The sequence below is a fragment of the Mastomys coucha genome, unplaced genomic scaffold (assembly GCF_008632895.1).
Source record: "Mastomys coucha isolate ucsf_1 unplaced genomic scaffold, UCSF_Mcou_1 pScaffold16, whole genome shotgun sequence".
In the NCBI taxonomy this organism is placed as follows: domain Eukaryota; kingdom Metazoa; phylum Chordata; class Mammalia; order Rodentia; family Muridae; genus Mastomys; species Mastomys coucha.
Genome location: NW_022196898.1, coordinates 54,710,146 through 54,731,981, shown reverse-complemented (window position 1 = coordinate 54,731,981; position 21,836 = coordinate 54,710,146). Strand labels below are relative to the sequence as shown.

Below are 21,836 nucleotides of genomic sequence, written 5' to 3'. Positions count from 1 at the left end.
ATTATTTTCAGTATTTGTTGGCATTAGTTTTCTTGAGGATAGCCACTCTGGTTTGAGTAAGATGAAATTTCAATCCTCTATCTGATAGAGAGCTAATATCTAATATATACAAAGAACTCAAGAAGATAGGCTCCAGAGATCCAAATAACCCTATTAAAAATAGGGTACAGAGCTAAACAAAGAATTCTCAACTGAAGAATACTGAATGGCCAAGAAGCATCTAAAGAAATGTCCAATATCCTTAGTCATCAGGGAAATGCAAATCAAAACAACCCTGAGATTCTACCTCACACCAGTCAGAATGGCTAGGATAAAAAACTCAGGTGACAGCAGATGCTGGTGAGGATGTGGAGAAAAGGAAACACACCTCCATTGTTGGTGGGATTGCAAACTGGTTTAGCCACTGTGGAAATCAGTCTGGTGGTTCCTCAGAAAATTGGACATAGTATGAGGACCCAGCTATATTACTCCTGGGCATATACTCAAAAGATGCTCCAACATATAACAAGGACACATTTTCTAGTATGTTCATAGTAGCCTTATTTATAATAGCCAGAAGCTGGAAAGAACCCAGATGTCCTTCAACAGAGGAATGGATATAGAAAATGTGGCACATTTACGCAATGGAGTACTACTCAGCTATTAAAAATGATGACTTCATAAAATTCTTAGGCAAATGAATAGCAGTAGAAAATATCATCCTGAGTGAGGTAACCCAATCACAAAAGAACTCACAGGATATGCACTCATTGATAGTGGATATTAGCCCAAAAGCTCGGACTACACAAGACAAAATTCACAGACCATATGAAGAAGAAGGAAGACTAAAATGTGGATGCTTTATTCCTTCTTAGAAGAGGGAACAAAATTCTCATGGGATGTAGAGGGTAGGAGAGACTTGGGAGGAAGAGAGAAGGGGAAGGGAGAAAAGGGGGACTGGAATGGAGAGAAACTGGGAATGATATACAAATGGTTAGAAATTTGAACAGAGATGTTTAGTAATGGGGGATGGGCAACTGGGGGTAGCCACCAGCAAGCCCCAGATGCCAGGAAAACAAGAGTGTCCCAGGACCCAACAGGGATGAGATTAGCTGTAATGCCCAACAGAGGGGAAGGAGAACCTGTAGAGATCATATCCAGAGGTTAGGCAAGGCCCCTGGTTGGGGGATGGGACCACCCACTCATCTCCAAGTGTTTAACCAGAATTGCTCCTGTCTAAAGAAAATACATGAACAAAGTATGGAGCAGAGACTGAAGGAAAGGCCATCCAGTGGCTGCTCCACCTGGGGATCCATCCCATAAACAGATACCAAACCCAGACATTATGGATGTCAAGAAGTGCTTGCTGACAGGAGCCTGTTATAACTTTCTCCTGAGAGTCTGACAAATATAGAGGTGGTATTTGTCATAGCCAACCATTGGAATGAGCATGGATACCCCAGTGGAGGAGTTAGAGAAAGGACTGAAGGAGCTGAAGGGGTTTGCAACAATATAGGAAGAACAACAATATTAACAAACCAGAGCTCCCAGGTACTAAACCACCAATCAAAGAGTACACATGTAGCAACCCATGTAGCAGAGGATGGTCTTGTTGGGCATCAGTGAGAGGAGAGGCTGTTGGTCCTGTGAAGGCTTGATGCCCCAGTGTAGGAGAATGCCACGGTGGTGAAGTAGGAGTGGTGGGTGGGAAGGGGAACATCCTCAGAGAAGCAGGGGGAAGGGGATGAGCTAGGGTAGTTCTGGAGGGGAAACCAGGAGAGGGGATAACATTTGAAATGTAAATACATAAAATAGCCAATAAAAATAAATTATATTTAAAAAATTCCAATGACAGAATCACTGGATGGGATGAATGCATAGATGCCATTTACTTGAAAGTTTGTAGCCTATTGGATCCAGTGCCTCACAAAGTCTGACTTGAATAATTAATACCAATTGATTTGGGCAGACGTGCCACTACCCCTTCTCCCCCAAAAGTGGGAGAATTCACAACAGAGGAATCTTGAATGGCCAAGAAACACTTAAAAGTTCAAAGTCCTTAGTCATCAGGGAAATGTAAATCAAAATTACCCTAATATTCCACCTTACATCAATCAGAATGGCTAAGATCAAAGTGGGAGTGAAAACTGGTACAACCACTTTGGAAATCAATCTGAAGTTTCCTCAGAAAATTGGAAATGGATCTACCTCAAGATGCCCTAACATGCCACAGGGGCAAGTGCCACTATGTTTTTAGCAGCCTTATCTGTGATAGCCAGAAGCTAAAAACAAACCAAGTATTCCACAATAGAAGAATGGATACAGAAAATGTTGTTCCCACAATGTTCCCACAATGGAATACTATTCAACTCTTAAGAATGAAGAAGACATCATGAGTTTTGTGAGCAAATGAATGGAACTAGAAAATATCATCCTTAGTAAGCTAACTCAAAAGGACATGTATGGTATGTACTCACTAATAAGTGGATATTAGCCAAAAAAGTACAAAATACCCAGGATATAATCCACAGAAATCAAGAAGGTTAACAAGCCGAAAGGCCCAAATGAGGATGCTTCAATCTCACTTGGTAGAAGAAAGCGATCACTGGAGGCAAAGGGAGGGAGGACCTGGGTAGAAGAGGGGAGGATAAAAAGAGAACATGATCAGGTATTGGGGAAGTAGAAACAAGGAGAGAAGCCCTGAGGGCCAACAGAATGAATGGAAATATGCAACCTCAGGAAGGTGGAAGGTATGGGGACCCTCTAGAAAGTACCAGAGACCTGGGAGGTGAAAGACTTTCAGGATTCAAAGGGAGGGACCTTACATGAAATGTCCAACAGTGGGGAGACAACTTGTAGAGTCCATCTCCAGTAGAAAGACAGGATCAAGTGGAGGGATGGGGTTGCCATTCTACAGTCAAAAACTCTGACCCAGAATTGTTCCTATTTAAAAGAACTGCAGGGACAAAAATGGAGAAGATGTTGAGGAAAAGAAGGCCCAGTAACTGGCCCAACTTGGGATATATCACAAGGGAAGTCTCCAAGGCCTGACACTATTACTTATGCTATGGTGTGCTTACAGACAGGAACCTAGGATGGCTGCCCTCTGAGAAGTCCAACAAGTAGCTGACTGAGACAGAAGCAGATACACCCAACCAGTTGACTGAAGTTGGGGACCCCTGTGGTTGAATTAGGAATAGGCTGGAAGAAGTTGAGGAAGGCAACCCCATAGGAAGACCAACAGTCTCATGTAACCCAGACCCCTGAGATCTCTCAGACACTGAACTACTAACCAGGCAGGCCACAATATGTGTGTGTGTGTGTGTGTGTGTGTGTGTGTGTGTGTGTGTGTGTGTGTGTATTCACGTATATATGTCAGATGGCTGCCTGGTCTGTCCTCAGTGGGAGAAAAACTTGTCTAACCCTTGAGAGACTTGAGGCCCCAGGGAGTGGGGAGGCCTGGCAGGGCAGTGGGTTGGGGTTTGGTGGGAACATCATCTTAGAGATGGCAGAGGGAGAAATGGGATGAGAAACTGTGGGAGGGAAGACCAGGAGGGGATGGATAAAGAGTGGACTGTAAAAAAATAAAAGCAATAAAAATAGTGGAAGACTTCAACATACCACTCTCATGAATTGATAAGACATCCAGACAAAAACTAAATAGAGAAATAATGAAACAGGCATTATGAGTCAAATAGACTTAACAGACATCTATAGAATATTTCACCCAAACATGAAAGAATATACCTTATTCTCGGCAACTCATGGATCCTTCTCCAAAATTAGCCATATAGTATTCCACAAAGCAAGCCTCAGCAGATACAAGAAAGTTGAAATAATACCTTGTATCTTATCAGAACAACATGAATTTAAACTGGACTTCAAAAACAACACAAATGGAGGCTGATGAGATGGCTCAGCTGGTAAAAGCACTGACTGCTCTTCTGAAGCTCCTGAGTTCAAATCCCAGCAACTGCATGGGATTACAACCACCCTTAATGAGATCTGATACCCTCTTCTGGTCCTTCTGAAGTCAGCTACAGTGAACTTATATATAATAATAAATCTTTAAATAAAAACAACAGAAACACTGGCAAGGTTCTGCACTCATAGAAATTGAACAACTCTGCTCAATGATGTCTGGGTCATAGAAGAAATGAAGAAAGAAATAAAAGACTTCCTAAAATTCAATGAAAATGAAGGAACAGCATACCCAAATTTAGGAGAGGCAAGGAAATCAGTGCAAGGAGAAAAGTTCTTAGTACTTAATACCTCCAGAAATAAATTGGAAAGTTCTCAAATCAGCAATTTAAAAATACTTCTGAAAGCTCTAGAAGAAAAAAGCATAATCAAAGCTATATACTGTAAGCCAAAAGCCAACACCAAACTAAATGAAAAGAAACTTAAAGCAATTCCACTGAAACCAGGGACAAGACAAGGCTGCCCACTCTATCCCTATGTAGTCAATATGGTACTTGGAATTCTAGACAGTAATAAAACAACTAAAAGAAATCAAGTGGATACAGATTGGAAAGGAAGAAGTCAAAGAATTGGTATTTGCTGATGATATAATATATATAAGAAACCCCAAAAATTCTATGAGAAAACTACAGCTGATGAACACCTTTAGGGTAGTGCCTGGATACAAAATTAACTGAGAGAAACCAGGATCCCTCTTTTATTCAAATAATAAATGCACCAAGAAAGGAGTTATGGAACTGGCACCTTTTAGAATAGCCACAAATAATATAAAATATCCGGGTATAACTCTAGCTAACCAAGTTAAAGATGTGTATGTCAAGAACGTCAAGTCCTCAAAGAAAGAAATTGAAGAAGACTTCAGTAGATGGAAAGGTCTCCCATGCTCATGGATAGGTAAGATTAACATAGTGAAAATGGTCATTGCATCAAAAGCAATCTACAAATTCTATGATATCCCAACACTATTTTTAATGAGATTCCAACACTATTTTTAATGAGATTCCAACACTATTTTTTTATAGAACTTGGAAGAGCAATTCAACTTCATATGGAAAAACAAAAAACCCAGGATAGTCAAAACAATCCTGAACAATAAAAGAACTTTGGGAGAAATCATCAAACATGACCTCAAGCTGCACTATAAAGCAATAGTGATAAAAAGTGTCCCAACACCAATGGACACTTGACTTTTGATAAAAAAATCCAAAACCACACAATGCAAAAATGAAAGCATTACCTCTCTGCATAAAACTCAAGTCCAAGCCAATCAAGGAATTCAACATAAAACAGGATACACTAAATCTCATAGAAGAAAGTGGCAAATACACTTGAATGCATTGGTACAAGAGACAATATACTGAACAGAACACCAGCAGCTCAGGCTCTAAGACTAAAAATGGATAAATGGGAAATCATGAAACAGCAAAGTAAGGCAAAAGACACTGTCAATAACATAAACTGGAAGCCTTCGAAATGAGTGTCTCTGCCACCCCTACATCTGACAGGATGTTCTAACAACCCAAATAACCCAATTAAAATTTGGGGCACAGATTTAAACAGAATTCTCAACATAGGAATATCAAATGCTAGAGAAGCTTTTAAAGAAATGATCAACGTTCTTAGTCCTCAGGAAAATGCAAATCAAAAAAATGTGAGGATCCATCTTACAGCCATTAGAGTGGCTAAAATCAAACACTCAACTGATAGCGCATACTGGCCAGGTTGTGGAGCAAGGGGAACACTTCTTCATTGCTGCTGGGCATGCAAACTTGTACAACCACTTTGGAAATCAAGTTAGCAGTTTATCCCACCAGAATGGATTTGTGGCAACGTGCATGGATAAATGGGAAATCATTCTCCATTTTTGGAACTGGGATTAGTTCTACCTCAAGACCCAGATATACTACTCCTGGGCATATACTCAAAAGATGATCCAACATCTACAAAAACACTTGCTAAATTATGTTCACAGCAGCTTTATTTGTAACAGCTAGAAAATGGAAATAACCTAGATGTCCCAGAAGACTAAATCTAATAGAACAGAAAGTGTGGGATAGCCTTGAACCCATTGGTACAGGAGACAACTTCCTGAATAGGACACTAATGGCTCAGGCACTAAGCTAAGATCAACAATTAATAAATGGGACCTCATAAAATTGAAAAGGATATTGCCAACAGGACAAAACAGCAACCTACAGATTGGAAAAATATCTTCACTAACCCCATATATGATAGAGGGCTAATATCCAAAATATATCTGAAAATTCATGCTAGACACCACCAACCCAGATAACGCAACTAAAAATGGGTACAGAGCTAAATTCAACAGGGAATCTCCAATGGCTGAGAAACTCTTAAAGAAATGTTCAATGTCCTTAATCATCAGGGAAATGCACATTAAAACAACTCTGAGATTCTACCTCACACCCATAAGAATGATTAAGTTCAAAATCTCAAAGGATCATGCATGCTGGCAAGGATGTGGATGGAGCAAGGGGAACATTCCTCCATTGCTGATGTGAGTGTAAACTTGTACAACCACTCTGGAAATCAATTTGGTGGCTTCTCCAAAAATTGGGAATAGTTCTACCTCTAGACCCAGCTATACCACTTTTTGGCATATATTCAAAAGATGCTCCATTGTACCACAAGAACACTTGATCAACTATGTTCTTGGAAGCTTTATTAGTAACATCCAGAAACCTACATGTCCCTCAAGTAAATAATGGATAAACAAAATGTTCTGAAGCAAAGAGCTACCCAGAGGGAACTTCTTGGAGAATGAAAACACCTTATTTAGAATTTTTGTAGCAGGATTTCTGACTTTTGTCAGAAAATCCAAGAATTTTTTCTAGCAGCTTTTATGACTGGTCAGAAAACCCATCAGCTATTTAGATAGCTTTTACAATTTTATTTTCTATCAAGAAAGAGCTGTGTAGAGCAGAGAGCTGTCTGGAAAGCCGTCTCAAGCAAAATACATTTCTTATGTTCCTCTGGAACACCTCTTCTTTGGGACCCCCAATCAAGATAAGCCTGGTATTTGGCAAGGGAACTTGGGAGAGGGGAAGGGAGGGGAGCAAGGGGTATCAGGTGTAGGGAGAGCAGGGGAGAGGGAATGGAAATCAGTGGTGGTTATGGGGCACCTCTAGAATATATCAGAGACTTTGGATTGAAGGAGGGGTGTGTCTCAGGCTGTCTATTCACATGACTCTAGCTGAATCTTTTAACAGTGGGATATACGTATCCTAATATGGCCACTTCCTTTAGCCAGGCAGGACTTCCAGTGAAGAGATAAGGACAGCAGCCCACCCACAAAAACTTCAACCTAAAGTGTGCCCTGCCTACAAGATGTGCAGGGGCAAAAATACAGCAGAGTTGGAAGCACTGGCCAACTAATGATGGGCTCAAATTGAGACCCATCCCACGAGCAAGAACCAATCCCTGACACTACTAATGATACTGTGTTATGCTTTGCAGACAGGATTCTAGCTTAACTGTCCTCTGAGAAGCTCTACCCAAACAGATACAGAGACCCACAGCCAAATGAAGCTTAGGGAGACTTGTAGAAGAATCAGGGCAAGTATTGAGGGACCAGAAGAGGATAGGGAGTCAACAGAATACCAACATAGTCAACTAACCCAGACCCTTGGTGCCACCCAGAGACTGAACCACTAACCAAAGAACAAGCATAGACTGGACCTAGGAGCCCTGCATATATGTAGCAGATGTGCAGCTTATACTTCACGCAGGTCCTCCAACAATTGGAGCAGGGTATGTCCCTGAATTTGTTGCCTGCCTGTGGACCTCACTGTTCTAACTGGGCTACCTTGTCTAGCCTCAGTGAGAGATGATGTACCTACTCATGCAGTACAGTGAATGATATGCTATGGGTGTGTGTGTGTGTGTGTGTGTGTGTGTGTGTGTGTGTGTGTGTTTGATACCCAGGTGGTTCCCCCTTCTTAGGAGAAGGGGAAGGGGGAATGAAGGGAGGATCTGAGAGGGGGGTCTGGGAGGAGGGGTGAGGTGATATTAAGATGTAAAGTAAATTAATTAATTAAAAAGAAAAGAATTACCATGATCATGGTGTCTCTTTACATCATTAGATCACTGATTAGGACAGTTGTAATATATTTTCATTGTCTACTTGTCATTTGAATGACACTTGAGCATATGCCAAGGAGCTGAGTTTTAAAGTAGACCCACTTTGTAGATTTTTGGATAATTCCTCATCCTGACTTCTTTAGTAGCTTCTCTAGTTTGTTTTCCTTCCCCCACCTCCTCACTAGTATTTGTTGTTAGTTGTTTTATTCATTTTAGCCACTTATGACTGGGGTAAGATGAGGTCTCAAATCCATTTTAATTTATAGTTCTGTAATGGCTAAGAATATCTCATTGTATTCTAAATATGTAACCTGTTTGAAAAGTAAAGTAATTTTGTCACTCTCAGTCCTCATTAAAGAATTGCAGCAGAGTGAGGCTACTCTACTGATCCACATCTAGTCAAATTGTAATGAGTAAATGACCATAGAATGAGTGCTCAACCACAACTGATAAATCTATAATACAACCCCTATACCTAAGACTCAGGAAAAAATAATAGAAGAGATGGAAATATTATAATAGTCTAAGTCTAATAGTCAATATAATATAATTGCTGGTAGACAGTGTATTCTAGATATTAAAAGAAAGCTGTGCCTATGAAATCCCAGCAATAAAGTTGTCTGTACAAGACCTATGTAATGATAACACCATCTGGCATGCCAACATGAATGGGGTAAATTTCATAAGGCCCCACACCTACTATAGGCAATCAATGGAGAGGAAGAATCAGTTTTCTCCCAGGAGGAGCTCCCTGATAGCTTATCTAATACTGAGGGCTCATCCCTGAACACATGTACTTACAAGCAACATCAAACGGCCATATATGAAGAGGTTATAAATTTGAAAGTGACTAGGGGTACATATAAGGGATGGAAGGCAGAGAATATGGGGTGGAAATACTATAACAAAATGATATAAATATACTACCCTTGTGTGAAATTCTAAAAAAAAAATTAAAAGTTAAAAATTAAGTTCTGTGTTCATTCAGAGACAATTCATGTAACCCTCAAGAGACTGGAGGCTCCAGAGAGTTCAGAGGTCATGTAGAGTGGGGGTGGGGATATTCACATGGAGACAGGGGCTGGGGAGGAGGTATGGGGTGTGGAACAGGGTGGAAGGGGCAATAAAATATGAGTGTAAAAAATAAATTAATTAATTAAAAATTAAAACAATGGGGGTGACCTTAGCCAAAATGCCCAACAGTGTAGTGATGGAACCTGAAGAGACCACCTCCAGTAGTTAGACAGGGCCCCCAGTAAAGGGATGGTGATACTAACTCACCTTCAATTTTTTTTTGTTTGTTTGTTTTCAAGACAGGGTTTCTCTGTGTATCCCTGGTTGTCCTGGAACTCACTCTGTAGACCAGGCTGGCCTTGAACTCAGAAATCTGCCTGCCTCTGCCCCCCCCCCCAAGTGCTGGGATTAAAGACATGCACTACCACTGCACAGTTTCAATTTTTTTGACTCAGAATTATTCCTGTCTAAAAGAAATGCAGGGACAAAAGTGGAGCAGAGACTGAAGGCAATGCAGTCCAGGGACTAGCTTAACTTGGGATCCATCCCATGGGTGGGCAACAAACCCTGACCCTGTTACTGATGCTTTATGGTGCTTGCAGATAGGAGCCTAGTATGACTGTCCTCTGAGAGGCCCTACCAGCAGCCGACTAAGACAGATGAAGATACTTACAGCCAAGTATTGGACTGAGGTCTAGGACCCCTATGAAAGAGTTAGGGGAAGGATTGAAGGAGTTGAAGGGGATGGCAATCCCATAGGAACATCAAAAAAATGTCAAATAACCTGGACTCCTGGGAGTTCCCAGAGACTACACCATCAACCAAAGAGCATACACGGTCTGGTCTGAGGCTCCTGGCACATATTTAGCAGAGGACTGCCCTGTCTTGCCTCAGTAGGAGGGTATGTGCCTATTTCTATAGAGACTTGATATCCCAAGGAAGGAGGATGTCCAGGGTGGGGGAGCACCATCTCATAGCAAAGGGTAGGGAAGATGGGTAAAGAACTCTGGGAGGGGGATTTGGAAGGAGGCAACATTTGGGATGTAAATAAATAAAATTAATTTTAAAAAAGACAAAAAGAAGTACAAAGGAAGGGAAGCAAGCATGGGCAGGGAGGGGAAGTCGCTACCTCCTTCTCTGCTGTGCCCTCTAGGTTACTTCATTACTCTGAGCCTCCCTGCACCGAGTCAGGTCAGGCTGGGCCTGGGCCTATGAGAGGTCGACTAGCCAGGAAGGAGTGTGGCTGAGCTTCAGGCAGCATTTCAGGAGAACAGACCTCTTCCCAAGTGTTACAGCTCTTAGAACAAAAGGCTCAGACAACAGAATAGTTCTCGCACACCTTTAATTCCCTGGATAGGATTTATATACAGTTTTGGGGGTGACTCAGGGTTTGACAGCAGGTACATCTCATTGGTTTGGACTGAGAGCTTAGGGAAACCTTTTTTGAATGTAGGAAGGCTTGGTGCTGCTTATACATGACCAATATCACATACCTTTCCTTTGTGGGCTATAGGGGTTGTAACTGCTACAGGAGGCAGGGGCCCAGGGGGTTTGGTCAAACACCCATGTCCCATGCAGGCAGAAATTACCACCCATGGGATCTCTGGTGGTTGAGACCTTTACTTGACCTGGACCAGGTTGCCTGCACAGCCCATTGCACCACATCCATTTACCTGTCTGAAAATGTTTTCATACTTGTCTACTTTACTAATCTTAGGTGCTTCTGATTCTAATTAAACTTAATCACTTCTTAATCAAAGTTAATCATTTCTGATTCCCAAAGGCTCACGAACATCTACTAATGTAAAAATACTTTCAATCCATCTTCAGTAGTCCCCAGAGTCTTAATAGATTCAGCAGAGCAGTTGAACTCACAGTTCACTGTTCATGCAACAGATCCTCTGTGTGGTTTTATCTCAACAGTTGAATGGCTCTTGGATTTCAGACTACATTTAATCTGAATGTGAACAAAACAGCTTGCTTGGCTGCACTAGTTGAGATGTTTGCTCTCATTCCCCCTATATTATTTCATAAAATATTGGTGGTATATATCTCGAGCTACTGAATGTTTTGAATAATTATATTACTTTGTTGGTATGTTTTTTTTTTTCTTCCCAAAGAATATGTAGACTGAGAGAAACTTGAAAAGGGCCTTGGTTATAAATGGTAACTACATCATTACAAATTCCTCAAGTATAATACATTAGTTTTTCAGTATAGGTTGACTGAATACTTATCTGAAATCCAAGCTTGTCTTCATTAGATAGTCTGGAATTTTGTGAGCAGCCTCCTAATATCTAGGAGGGAAACTGGCATTTAGTTTGAAGAAATTCCCTACCTACTCCAGATAGCCAGGAGTACTTTCTTTTTTCTTTTCTTTTCTTTTTAATTTTGAGATCATGATAGGAAGAACATTTCTCTCTTTAAAAAACCTTTTTTATCATTGGTTCTTTGTAAATTTCACATCATATACCCTAATCATCTCCTCATTCCCTCATATCTGCCTCTGAGCTTACAATATATCCCCCAAGAGAAAAAATGTTGTGGAAGCTGTAGTGTCTCATAGTGTGCCCCTCAGTATACCTTGTTGTTTAGACTTCTTTTATTTCAGATGTTCATTCCAATAAGTCATTGGTCTGGTTCGAGGCCTGTGGGTTCTGCTACATTAACAATACTGGATTCTCACTGGGAGTCCCTCTTGGATATTGTACTGGCTGGTTTTGTGTGCCAACTTGACACAGGCTGGAGTTATCACAGAGAAGGGAGCTTCATTGTGGAAATGCCTCCATGAGATCCAGCTGTGGGGCATTTTCTCAATTAGTGATCAAGAGGGTAGGGCCCCTTGTGGGTGGTGCCATCCCTGGGCTGGAAGTCTTGGGTTCTATGAGAGAGTAGGTTTAGCAAGCCAGTGGAAGCAAGCAAGTAAGGAACATCCCTCCATGGCCTCTGCATCAGTTCCTGCTTCCTGTCCTGCTTGAGTTCTAGTCCTGACTTCCTTTGATGATAAACAGCAATGTGGAAGTAAGCTGAATAAACCCTTTCCTCCCCAACTTGCTTCTTGGTCATGATGTTTGTGCAGGAATAGAAACCCTGCCTAAGACAGATATCCTATATTGTCCTATGTCATGGAGATTTATAAGACTTGCCCCATTATGTGTGCTCCAGCAATTTACTGATGGCATAGGCCAACTCGAAGCCCGGGATCTGGGCATGGAAGATAACTGAGATGGCCAGCCTCCAACATTCACATTACCAGGGCACACTCTTTAGCACTGCCCTTGCTAGGAGCTGGCAAAGAGCAGAGCCAGTTCCCTGAATTCATCCCCTTGGGGCTGGCCCACACACAATCCCCACAACCAGCTCTACTTTGCTACCCATGTGTGGTGGAGCCAATGAAGGACAGGGACAGCTCTCCTTCTCTAATGACCCCAGGGATAGCTCTCCTGCCTGCCACAGGTGGTGAGGGCTGAGGAAAGAGAGTGGAGAGAGGTCATCTCTTCCTTATCAGTGCAATTGCACAGCAGACAAGTTGTAGGGCTAGGCCTCTCATGCTCATGCTCATGCTCATGCTCATGCTCATGCTCATGCTCATGCTCATGCCCTTGTGGCTGGCTGGCTTAGCAAAAGTTTTGACAAAGGCAAGCTCTATTGTGCTTCTCAAGCAAGGTGCAGGGCCAGATCACTCAAGTTGATAGGTGGGGTCAGCTCAACTAGGACGCCTAGTTGAGGGAAGGAGACATTCTGCATAGCCATCAAACATCAACATTGACCCAACTGGCATCTCTGATCAGAGACATCTACTAACATTCCCCTGATGCTTCAGGGCCACAAACCCAGATATGGCTCTCAGTGGCAGCATAGGCCAGCATATCACTATGGTCTTTGGTGGCATTCACTGGCTACTCACATCAGGTTGTTCCTCATTATCCTTGAGCCTCCAGTTCTTCTACTCTTCATTGTACACACGTCTTTCTCTTCCATTTCTACACCAATTGCTTATCTTATTAGCACCTGGAGTACCTGGGTGTCTGGGATCATCTCAGGAGTTGACTTAGGAGAGCTGTGTCCTACCTGTGTCGTGTGACCCTGGGCAAGGGTTGTCTCAGGTGTGGTTTGCCCTTTCTGGGATTTGCTTGGTGCTAGACTAGTGGTCATTAAGGCTTGCTCTGCTCCTGGGCCATGAGGCACCAGTCAGTGTTCATCAACATTTCTTCTTTTGCTCTCTTTTTTCGAAACCCTCCTATACCTCCTTTTGCTGGCTTTAACATTTGTAACTTTTGTCATTAATTTTTATTGTATGCATATATATATATGTATATATCCCTAAATATTACAATATTACCTGCTTATTTCATATAATATTACCTGCATGTATATTTTCAGGACTGAACATGTATCACTGAACAACCAATTGCTGTGCCCTTCCCTGAGAAAGACCACCTGCTCAGCTTTCAGCTTTATTTATTTGCTTATAGTTCTTTGTATAAGGTTGCGGTCTCATGGGGGTTTCCCTTGTCCACTTTGGTATGTCAATTGTATCATCTTTGTTAAGCTCATGTTTGAGTAGTAATGTTAGGTAGACTTTATGGATATAACTTCTGACATTACTAGGATACATAATCGCACAGGAAACTCCTTCATCTTTTGTATCTTACAATCTTTTCTACCTTTTCTTCTGCAATGTTTCCTGAGCAATAGATGCTGGGAGTGTATTATAAATGTTTCCATTGGTAGTGGACTCCATAATGCTGCATACATACTCCTGGTACATAATAATCAAAACACTAAATGTATTGAACAAAAAAAGTATATTAAAGTCTACAAGGGAAAAAGTCCAAGTAACATATGAAGGCAGACCTATCAGAATTATACTTGATTCCTTAACAGAGACATTAAATGCCAGAAGGGCATGAACAGATGCCTTTCAGACCCTGAGAATCAAAGACACTAGCCAAGACTACTATGTCCAGCAAAACTTTCAAACATCATAGGAGAAAACAAGATATTCAGTAACATAATCAAATTTAAACAATATCTACCCACAAGTCCATCCATATAGAAGATATAAAGGGAAAACTTCAACTCTCAGTTAACCGCATCCAAGAAAACACAAGAAATAAATTCCATACAAGCAAAACCAAAAGAAGTAAAACATACACAAACACTCACAGAGACAGAGAAGGGGGAGGGGACAGAAGGACAGAGGGAGGGAGGGGGAGAGGGAGAAGACAGAGGGACAGGGGACAGAGGGGAGAGAGAGACAGAGAGGAGGGGATAAAGACAGAGGGACAGAAGGGAATGAAGTGAGAGAGAGAGAGAGAGAGAGAGAGAGAGAGAGAGAGAATTACTACCAGCATCAAAATAACAGGAACTAACAATAGTTGGTCTTTAATATCTCTCTCTCAAAATCAATACTCAATTCAATGATAAAAAGTTATCATAATGAATACAAAAACAGGATCAATCATTTTGCCACATACAAAAAACACACCTTAGCATCAAAGATAGATATTACCCCTGAGTAAAGAGCTGGAAAAAGATTTTCCAACCAAACAGCCCCAGGAATCCAGCTGTAGTTGCCATTTTAATATTTAATAAAATAGACTTTCAACCAAAATTAATCAAAAGAGATGGGGAAGAACAGTTCATATCAATCAAAGAAAAAATCCATCATGATTACATCTCAATTGTGAATATCTATGCTTCAAATGAAAGAACACCCACATTTGTAAAACAAACATTTCTAAAGTATAAGTCACACATCCAATCTTATACATTAATAGTGGGAGATTTCGACACCCAACTCTCACCCATAGACAGTCTTTGAGAAAAAAAACTACACAGAAATAGTGAAACTAACTGAGGTTGTGAATCAAATGGACCTACAGAATATTTCATCTAAACACAAAAATTACAGCTTCTCACCACTTTATGTAACCGTCTCTAAAATTGACCATATACACAGCCACCTTGATACCTCATACACAAAGCAAGTCTCTACAGATTCATAAAACTGAAATATGTTTAGGTATTGGCCTTGAATTTCTGATCTCTCCAATACTGTTAACATCAATGGGTATTGCATTTTGTCAAATGATTTTTCAGTACCTAAAAAGATGACCCTCTGATTTTTTTCTTTGGTTTTGTTTATATATTGGATTATGTTAATGGATTTTCATATATTGACCCAACCTTGCCTCCCTAGGATGAAGCCTACTTGATCATGGTGAATGATAGTTTTGATGTATTCTTGGATTCAGTTTGCTAGAATTTTATTGAGTATTTTTTCATTGATATTCATAAGTGAAATTGGTCTTAAGTTCTCTTTGTTGGGATTTTGTGTGGTTTAGGTATCAGAGTAATTGTGGCTTCATAGAATGAATTGGTAGTATCCCTTCTGTTTATATTTTATGGAATAGTTTGAAGATTGTTGGTATTAGCTCTTCTTGGAAGGTCTGGTAGATTTTTGCACTAAAGCCATCTGGTCATGGGCATTTTTTTGGGGGGGGTGGATATTTTTAATGACTTGGATATTTTTAATGACTTCTATTTCTGTAGGAGATATAGACCTGTTTAGATAGTTTACGTGATTTTTATTTAACTTATGTGCATGTCAAATTGAATGGAGAGATACTTGAAGCAGTCACACTAAAATCAGGGACAATACAAGGATGTCTTGTATCTATTAAACATAGTACTCAAAGTCCTAGTTAGAGAAACAAGAAAGCAAAAGTTGATCAAGGCAATACAAATTGGCAAGGAAAAAGTCAAGATATCACTATTTAACTGACCCCAAAAAATTCAACCAGAGAACTTCTATAACTGATAAAAAACTTCAGAAAAGTGGCTGGATATAAAATTAATTCAAATCAGTAGACTTCATTTTTACAAATAAGTGGGCTGAGAAAGAAAATAGGGAACGACATTCACAATAGTTACTATGAAGATTCATATGTGCTTGGCCTAGGGAGTGGCACTATTCAGAAGTGTGGCCTGTTGGAGTAGGTGTATCACTGTGGGCTTGGGCTTTAAGACCCTACACCTAGCTGTCTAGAAGCAAATATTTTGTTATCAGCTTTTAGATGAAAATGTAGAACTTCCAGCTCCTCCTGTATTATGTCTGCCATTTTCCTGCCTTGATGATACTGGGCTGAACTTCTGAACCTGTAAGCCAGCCCCAATTAGATGCTGTCCTTTATAAAATTTCCCTTGGTCATAGTATCTGTTTAGAGCAGTAAAACCTTAACTAAGACAGTCACACATAATATAAAATATCTAGGGGTAACTCTAACAAGTAAAAGACCTGTAAGACAAGAACCTCAAGTCTCTCAAGAAATAAATCAAAGAACTCAGAAAATGGAGAGATCTCCCATGCTCTTGGATTGGTAGAATTAACATAGTACAAATGACCAACTTAACAAAAGCAATCTACAGGCTCAATACAATCCCCATCAAAATTCCAACACAATTCTTCAAAGACATGGAAAGAGCAATTCTCAATTACATATGAAAAAGACAAAAAAACACAGGATAGCAAAAATAATAAAAGAATTTCTGGGGAAATCACCATCCCTGACCTCAAGGTGTATGGCAAAGCAATAGTGATAAAAACCACATGGTATTGGTACAGAGATATACAGGTTGACTAATGAAATAGAAGTTAAGATGCAGAAATAAAACCCCACACTTATGGATACTCAATCTTTAAGAAAGAAGCCAAAAATATACAATGAAAAAAGAAGAAACATCTTCACTAAATGGTACTGGTTTAACTGGAAGTTTGTATTAGGAAAATGAAAATAGTTCCATATTCATCACCTTGCACAAAGCTCAAGTCTAAGTGGATCTAGGACCTCAACATAAAACCAGATATACTGAATCTAATAGAAGGGAAAGTGGGAAAGAACCTCCAACTCATTGGCATGGGGTAGGGATTTATTAAACAGAACTCTAATAGCTCAGGCTTTAAGATCAATAATTGAGAAATAAGACCTCATGAAACTGAAAAGCCTCTGTAAGGCAAAGAACATAGTCAATTGGACAAATCAACAACCTACAGATTGGAAAAGAAAACTTAACTAATCCCACATGTGATAGAGGAAATATATGAAGAATTCAATAAGCTAACCTCCAAAAAACCCCTGAAAAACCAATCAAAGAATGGGGTATAGAACTAAACAGAGAATTCAAAATAGAGGAATCTGGAATGGCTGAGAAGCACTTAAAGAAATATTCAAAGTTCTTAGTCATCATCACAGAAATGCAAATCAAATGACCCTAAGAATCCACCTTACACCAATCAGAATGACTAACATCAAAATCTCAGGTGAAAGCACATGTTTATAAGAATGTAGAAAGAGGAATACTTCTCCATCTCTGGTGGGATTGCAAAATAGTACAACCACTCTGGAAAGCAATCTGGAGGTTCCTTAGAAGATTGGAAATAGCTCTACCTGAAGACCCAGGTATACATATACCCAAAGTATGTCCCACCATGCCACAGGGGCATGTGCTCCACTATGTTCATAGTGGCCTTATTTGTGATAGCCAGAAGCTGGAAACAAGTAGATGTCCCCTGACAGAAGAATGGACACAGAAACTGTGGTTCATTTACACAATGGAATACTATTCAGCTATTAAGAAAGAGGGCATCATGAGTTTTGCAGGCAAATAGATGGAACTAGAAAATATCATTCTGAGAAAGGTAACTCAGACCCAAAAGGACATGCATCGTATGTACTTACTAATAAGTTGATATTAGCCAAAAATAAAAATGTACAGAATATCCAGCATTCACAGAACTCAAGAAGGTTAACAAACTGAAGGGCCCAAATGAGGATGCCTTGGTCCCACTTTGGAGGGAGAAGAAAGCAATCATGGGAGGCAGAGTGAGGGAGGGACATGGATGGGAGAGTGGACTGGGAGGGAAAAAGGGAACATGATCAGGTTTTGGGGGCGGGGAACAAAAGTGAAACCCCAAGGGCCAGCAGATGAATGAAAACAGGCAATCTAAGGAAGTGAGTCTTTCCACTCATCTACTCCAGTAACATCTGCAGTATTAGGGTTAAAAACCTGATCATGGACAAGAGGTGTTATGACTTCAAAGGGAGTTTGTGCCTCCTGGGTATTCAGTCAGTCTTTGGCATCTCCTAACTAAGATGTGTTCCAGATTAGTCTTTCCAATCATCAACACACCTTCTTATTCAGGCATAAAGGTACCCCAAGAAATGATTCATAAATGGCTAAAAAAGGGTGTTGTTCCCTGGCCAGCACAGTGTTCCAATATATCCTAAGTTATTTCCAAGCTGTCCTTTGCTTGGAATTTCTCACAAGGAAGCTGCCTTATCAGATAGGATGTCCTCAGAGTTAGCAACAGAGGTCAGGCACCATTGCTTTCTGTTAACATAGTTAGAATTCTCAGGACAGTCCCACAGAAAACAGAACTGTTTTACATACCAGAGAGTAATCAAAGGGCTTCTCTCACTTAAGGGCATTTTCAGGAAGTGCTAGATTGGAACTTCCTGGTGCTTGCCTCCAGCAGACCCAGAGAATTAGCATGGAATTACCCAAATAGCCCCAGCAGGGAGGGCACCATTGCTCTTCCACTTCACAACTGGATCCCTGATCTTACTGACCTTGATGCAACCATCACCTGCCTACATGATCTTACTGACCTTGACTTAGCCCTCACCTGCTTATGTGACTTTTGTCATCTGCCCTGTTTTCTGTATACTATATAAGTATATAAGTGGTTTTCACTTTTTTTTTTTTTAGATAGACTAGGACTTAGACTTAGATTTTCAGATTCAAGCTTGGGCCCGAGGGGATGGTGGTGGTGGAGTTGCAGCACCTATCCAGAAGAGATGGCTGTTTTAGACCCAGTATGTTTTAGATGGCCTCAGATGTACCCTGATCACTGAGCTGCCAGATTTTTCATTTCTCTTTTGTAATGACTATAAAAGTCTGATGCCATTTTTAAGAAACACATTCAGATCCTTTACTTCCATATGTCATCTCTGCCATCATTTTTTCACTGATGCCTTGTCGACCTGACTAGGACCCCGTTTCTCCCACGGGTTGAGGGAGGCCCAGAATGGCCAGCCCACGGCAGGGAAGCAGGATATGGAGGGACCCCCTAGAATATACTAGAGACCGGGGAGGTTAGAGACTCTCAAGAATCAAGGGACCTTTGATCAAAAGACCAACAGTAGGGAGAGGAAACATGTAGAGTCTACCTCCAGTAGAAAGACGACATCAAGTGGAGGTATGGGGTTGCCATTCCACAGTCAAATACTCTGACCCAGGATTGTTCCTTTCTAAAAGAACTGTAGGGACAAAAATGGAGAAGAGACTGAGGGAAAGAAGGTTCAATGACCAGCCCATATTGGGATCCATCTCAAGGGGAGGCTCCAAGGCCTGGCACTATTACTGATATTATGGTGTGTTTACATAGAGGATACTTAGCATGGCTGCCTCCTGAGAGGCCCAATGGATAGCTGAAAGAGTCAGATGCCGATACTTGCACCCAACCAATGGATGGATGCTGGAGTTCCCTGTAGTTGAACTGGGGAGGGGCTGTAGGAAGCTGAGGAGGAGGACAACCCCATAGGAAGACCAGCAGTCTCAACTGAGCTGGACCCCAGGATCTCCCAGACACTGGACTACTAACCCAGCAGTGAACACTAGCTGATAAGGGGCCCCTGATACATTTATAGCAGAGGACTAACTGGTCTAGCCTTGGTGGGAGAAGAGGCACCTAGCCCTTGAGAGACTTGAGGACCCAGGGAGTAGTGAGGTCTGGTGAGGCGGAGGTGGAGGGATGGGGACACCCTCTTGCAGACTGGGAAGGAGGAATGTGATGAGGAACAGTTGGAGGGTGGACCAAGAGGGAGATAAAGAATCTCTGGACTGTAAACAATGATTAAAGAAGTGTGTGTGTGTGTGTGTGTGTGTGTGTGTGTGTGTGTGTGTATGTGCCTAAAATCTCATTATATGCTAAAAAGTCTTTGAAAAAATTCAACAGACCTTCATGATATACCTCTGGGAAAGACTAGCAATATAAAGGACACATCTAAACATAATAAAGGCTATTTAGAGAACATAAAGTAAGAAATAACCTTGAATACATTGGTACAGGAGCCAACTTCCTGAACAGAACACCAACAGCTCAGGCACTGAGATCAACAATTAATAAATGGGGCCTCATGAAACTAAAATCATCTGTAAGGCGAAAAACAAAAGAATGAAACAGCAGCCAACAGAATGAGAAATGATCTTCATCAATCCTACATCCAACAGAGGGCTAATATCCAAAATATATAAAAAATTTAAGAAATTAGGCATCAACTAAATAATCCAATTAAAAATTGGGGGGACAGACCTAAACAGAGAATACTCAGTAGAGAATCCCAAATGGTGAGAAACACTTTTAAGATGTTCAAGATCCTTACCCATTAGATAAATGCAAACCAAAACTATTGAATGGCTATGTTCAAAAAAAAAAAATGTGACAGCTCATGCTGGTGAGGATGTGGAGCAAGGGGAATACTCCTCCATTGCTGATTGGAGTGAAAACTTGTATACCCACTATGGAAATTAATATAGTTGCTCCTCAGAAAATTGGAATAGATATACCTTAAAACTCAGCCATACCACTCCTGGTCATATACTCAAAGGACTCTCCATCTTACCATAAGGACATTTACACAACTATCTTATAGCAATGTTATTCATAATAGCACAAAACTAGAAACAACCTAGATTTCCCTCAATCAAAGAATGGATAAAAAAATGTGTGGTACATACACAGTGGATTATTTCTCAATGTTCAAAAACAATGATGTCATGAAATTTGCAGGCAAATGGATGGACTTAGAAAAAAATTATACTGAGTGATGTAACCCAGATTCAGAAAGACAAACACAGTATATACTTACTTATAAGTGGATATTATCTGTTAAGTAAAGATAATCATACTACAACATATAGCTGCAGAAAAGTTAAGTAACAAGGTGAGGGGGCTCAAGGATAGAAGCATGGGCAAGGGGAATATTATAGATTTTATGTGTGGGCTGGGTGTGTGTGGAGAGGAAAACAGGAGGGAACAGGCAGGGGGAAAGTTGAAGAAGAGTATAGAGGAAGACAACTGGAATCGGGGACATTTCAGAGATGATGTGGAAAACTAGCACAGTGGCAACAACTCGGAATCAACTAGGGTGAACCTAGTGAGAACTCTTAGTAATGGGGAATACAGAGTCTGAAACAGTCATCTTCTGTAACCAGGAAAGTCTTCCAGTGCTAGGACTGGGACACCAACCTAGTCACAAAACTTTCCTGCTAGAGTCTAGCCAACGGCAGGGTTCAGAATTTGATATAGGTTGTATGGAATTGGCAAAAGTCATGGACTAAGAAGTTCAGTTCACACACTCTGGGAGAAAGAGACTTAAACCACCTTTACTTATACATTTATTTTTTCACAGCCCAAAAGTTTTACATTCATTTTCTCAGGTTTTTTTTTTTCAGTCTTTTAAGAATTTCATTTGCTTAACAATAATGTGCACACTGTTCTTTTTCCCTTCCTTTTCATCAATCCCCAGGATATCCTGCTAAGGATATACTGTATCAAGAAAGAGGAGATAGCTTCAGCAAGAAGTTAATATTTAACCCAGAACATTGGTTCATAACCAAGTGACTGTGGTTGTTAGCAATTGTGGTTACAGTATAGAGAGGTAATAGACATACCAGAAATTTCTGATTTAATT

The 21,836-nt window shown here is 40.7% G+C and overlaps 1 non-coding gene across 1 annotated transcript; it reads left to right on the top strand.

The window, feature by feature from the left end:
- Positions 1-6,739: 6,739 nt before the first annotated feature.
- LOC116094528 lies at positions 6,740-6,803 on the top strand. Its single transcript, XR_004120170.1, has one exon. It is a non-coding gene; the product is annotated as a U7 small nuclear RNA (small nuclear RNA).
- Positions 6,804-21,836: the final 15,033 nt, after the last annotated feature.